This window comes from Lichenostomus cassidix, chromosome 3, assembly GCF_008360975.1.
Source record: "Lichenostomus cassidix isolate B80296 chromosome 3, HeHo_3.0, whole genome shotgun sequence".
NCBI classification, from domain to species: domain Eukaryota; kingdom Metazoa; phylum Chordata; class Aves; order Passeriformes; family Meliphagidae; genus Lichenostomus; species Lichenostomus cassidix.
In genome coordinates, this window is record NC_139483.1 from 81,192,482 (window position 1) to 81,197,109 (window position 4,628).

A 4,628-nucleotide genomic window follows, 5' to 3' on the forward strand; every position below is an offset into this window, starting at 1 on the left:
AAGTCTAAGTCAAAAGGTACATAAACAAAATTACTCCTCAAAAGGAGTACTATTGTAAAAAAAGTCTTTAAAGGTAATTATTCTTTTTGGTTTTTTTTTTACCAGTTGTATGGGGTTTGTATGCTCCAAGGAGATAGACTTTGAAAAAGTCTGCAGTCCTTACCTTCAGGACAAGTACAGAGTTCAGAAAGACGAAAGAGACTCGCTTTTTCATAAAATTTCATAGAACAAAAAAAGTAGTAACTGCATTACTTCTACTCTCAGAGGAAAATAAAGCTGAATTGCAACTGTCCCTTGGCTTTCTCTCTAATGTAATAATAAGCCTTGGACTATATCTGAGCTGTGCAGACTTAGCCCTCAAATCTCCATGGCTAGGCTATAAAAATGAAAAGCAAAACAAAAGCTTGAGAGAATGAACAGGTGTTTTGACCCTGGCTGAATGCCAGGCACCCACCAAAGCTGCTCTATCACTCCTCTCTGCAACTGGACAGGGGAGAGAAAATATAACAAAAGGTTCATGAGTTAAGGACTGGGAGAGATCACTCATCAAATACCGTCACAGGCAAAACAGACTCTAATTGATTTAATTGAATTTATTATCAACAAAATCAGAGCAGGATAATAAGAAGTAAAATAAATCTTATAAAAACCTTCTCTCCATCCCTCCCTCCTTCCCAGCTCTACGTCAACCTCCCCCACAGTGCAGGGAGACAAGGAATGGGGTTTATGGTCAGTTGGTCACAAGTGACATCCATTCATGACATACTTTTTATGCTGTTCTTTCTCCCACAAAAATAAAACAATTTTATTTGACCTGGTCACAAACGGCCACACTCCATAGAACTTCTTACAAAGAAAAATCAAAGGTGTTTTTTTTTAATTTAAAGAATTCCCCCAGTTCTTATAGCCCTCCCATTAATGTTTTGTACTTCAGCATCAAACTAGGATTTTGTATTGGTTACAAGTCAAACAATTTCTTCTGTAAAAAACATTCACAACAGTTGTAGGTCACCAGAAATCACTTCCACATCTGCAAATGCCTTTCCTCTGGGTTAATGTCACAGGGATGGGGAAATGGATGTGAGAGGAGGATGGACAGGGTGTGGATGTAGATCTGTGACAGAGAGTTTCTTAATATTTCTCTCATTACTTTTAGACAGGTCTTCAGTTCATATTTCATGGCTCCTATATCAGATAATTGTCTATTCCAGAAATGAGACAAAGGTGACAATGTCCTTGTCTTTCATATCAGTGGGTCTTCAGCTTCAGGGGAGGTGGACAGGGGAGAATAATGTTGCAGATCTGCAACTTAGATGTCAAGCTGCACTTTTGCCATCATCTACCACCATCTTTCCAAATTTTAGCTACTCTTCTATAGTGTGGAGCTTCCAAATCAGCCATATGGAAGATTTTTTTCTCCATAAATTGTCAGGGATAGCCAACTTCTGGTTCACCTTTGTGAAAATACACAGACTATTTTTTCTGACCTTCTGTGTTAACTTCTTTAAAACTCTTCTTTGCATACGTCCAGAAAAGGCTACACACTGGCTTGGAATGCCATGCTTTCTTTTCAGATGTTTCTGAAATATCAGTGTTTCTGGTGTGCTGACACAACGTGAAAAAAAACAACCTCCCCCGCTGCAAGATAAAAGTATTTTATTGAAACTGTACACCCCACACTGCACCCCCATTCAAGATTTTTTATTTTCTGGAAATTAAAAAGACAGAAAACCCCCAATTACTTCCTTTGCTGTGACAAGCCATTTCCTTTCTAGTTGTTCATTACCTCTCTAATGTAATCAGGCTCACAAATGAGGGAGGGTGAAATGCTGTAAATAGTGTTCTGCCATGTATGACAAGTGTGGGAGGAAGCACATTTGACAAACAAATATCTTGAAGGACAGGCTTCGTGCCCTGGAACCTGAGTACACAGAGCTGCAGTGAGGAGAAAGAAAACAAGTCACAGACAATACTAAATTAGCAATACCAAAAAGTAGTGAAGCACCTGCTCAGACTGATACACAACCCCTGAAATCCCCAGATGTACTCCTACTTTGGGCACATCTCTCTTCCTGATTTGGTATAAGCATGAGCACACCTGATTCTATGAAAGCATCATTTACAGACAAACAGCCCCTGCACTCTAGTTGCCTGTGAAGATGAAAGTAAAGACCAGAAAGGAACAAAACTAGTAAGAGCTTTTCAGGCAGCTGATTCCTGCACCACTCCCAGAGCAATTTGTAAATACTCCAGGTTTAAATAGTATTATATTTTTTTCATATTGTCTCTTATTTGATAGCGTAAAATTCCATTTACTTCTTGTTAGCAGTCAGTGGAACTAGTGACAGGGCTCTGAATTGCTTTTTACGTATTTGTAAGCATAAGAAACCCTGACGTTTTGTTTCAGTACTTATTGTTGTCCATTCAGTTGCAAGAAATATAACTATATCAGGGTTTTATGTTAAGTATCCATGCAATCTACACAAAACAATTCAAAGGCTCACCTCAGGTCCTCAAGTTAGCAAACACAAAAAGTTACCCTTAAATTCGTTATTTACTTGGAAATAAATAATCCTTTATACAATAAATTAAATTAAAATTAATCAAGTTCAATATGTACTGGTTATCAGTTTCCTCCCAACAGTACAAAGATGCATTGAGCCTCAATGCTTAAGTGCAAGATGTTCCCTGTGAATACTCTTCTATTCACAGTTGTAGGAACCTACACTACTCCTCTAGTTTTCTTCCCCAAACCCGCTTTTTTTTGTATTTGGCATGAAAATAAAATTGACATATCTGTTTTGTCCCTCCTGCATGCTTTGTCTACATCCATTGCACCAAGCATTTTACTGGGTACGGATTTTTACTGGCAGCCGCAAGCATCATAAATGGTAGTCTTATGCTAAGTAGGCACCTTTTCAAAATAAAAGAGAAAATATAGTTTGACTACTAACAATCCCAAAGCCAGAGCTATGGAAGACAGCAGCTGCTAGAGTCAGAAAGAGAAGGCAAATCACCTTACACTGCCTAAACTGGAATGACTACTCATTATCCTAGAAAGCCTGTGGAAATTCTAGTTTGATATATGAATAGCCAGCATTTCCAAAGTAAATGAAATAGGAAGAGTCTGACATACATAAAGTAAAACAGTGTCTAAATGTGACAGACAGGAAGTGGTACATTTGGATTGAGCTCATGGTTTTGGAGAATAGGCTCTTTGCAGCAAAATCCTGCTCTTAGCCTCCATAGCCTAAATACAACTCATCCAAATTATGCTACTGAGCATTTGGGTGGCTGTTCTGGGCTAGGCATCCAGGGCAAGATTCCTTTCCAAATTCAGATCCCTACATTTAAGCATCCACATGTGCGTGTCTCCAGGTGCACTACCATTACACCTATCTTATGTAGGACTTAATTCAGTTGCCTGACATCTAAAACAATTTCCAATGTTCTCCCTAGCCTTCAACTTATACTCCAGAGTGTGCAATTCCCCACAGGACCAGTGTCTGACTGCCTTTTGTCCTGGGTCACCTAGTCTTTCCTTCCTCCTACCTATCTCCTCAGCTGTCTGCCTACCTGCTCCTCAGGTCTAGTTTTGACACAGCCCCACAGCATAAGAACAGCTCAGACTTCTGAAGAGATTGCTAATTTATAAGGAAGAGCTGTGAGAATGTCCACAGATCACAACTCAAGGGAAAAAACTGTGATCAGGAAACATGTAGAAGCTTTAGTGAAACAGCTGGGAGTCAGGAGATGGCAACTCAGAAGCAACAAGGATGAGGGCATTTAGGGAGCACCAGAGGCCCACTCTTCCCTTCTGACTTATGATTTCTGATCAACAAAAACTCATCGATAGCTTAGTGGAGATGAAAAGCATAGTAATGCCTACTCCAGGAACTCATTAATCACAACTGTCTATTGCACACAATTAACAAAGAAAGAACTGCTTTACGTCTTTAAGTGGAGTACCTTGTGCTACAAATGTCCCTTGCTTACATGCATTAAACTCACTTGAACAAGTCAACATGCTGATGAAGGGTTACACAAACCATCCAAAGCAGCCCTAGAAGACCCTGTGTTCAGGCTAATGTCCATACAGTGAAACCTCAATGCAGCCATTGAAGCCTGGGCAGATATTGGCTAGATGTTGGCTGGATCTTCACTGACTAAAAAAGGAGCTTAGACATGGAGCACCCATGTAGATGCTGAACTTCAGGTAACTGAATCTCACCCAGCTATGGTGTGGCAGGCAGATTTACAGTGGCAGGAAAAGATAGGGTCTGTTTTATCCTCCTATTTCAACGCTATTCTCCAGTCTCTAGACATAGCCCCAGCACCATCCTGGTGGTGCAACTGCTCAAAGGAAAAGGAATCCTGTGGCTACAGAAAGATGGGGCAACACCACTCTCTTCAGATCTGTTGGCCTATGTTGGGAGATGGTCCATCCCAGTCACAAGGATTCAGCCTGCTGTAGTTGTGACATTCACCATGCCTTCACCAGGTCGAGGCTCAATCCTATCCTGAGCTCTGTCCCAAAGAGTTCCTGTTGTCTTGTGTGTATCTGCTTCCAGGTATTGTAAAGAAAATAATTATAAAACCACTAAATACCGGTAATCTAAGGCACTTTG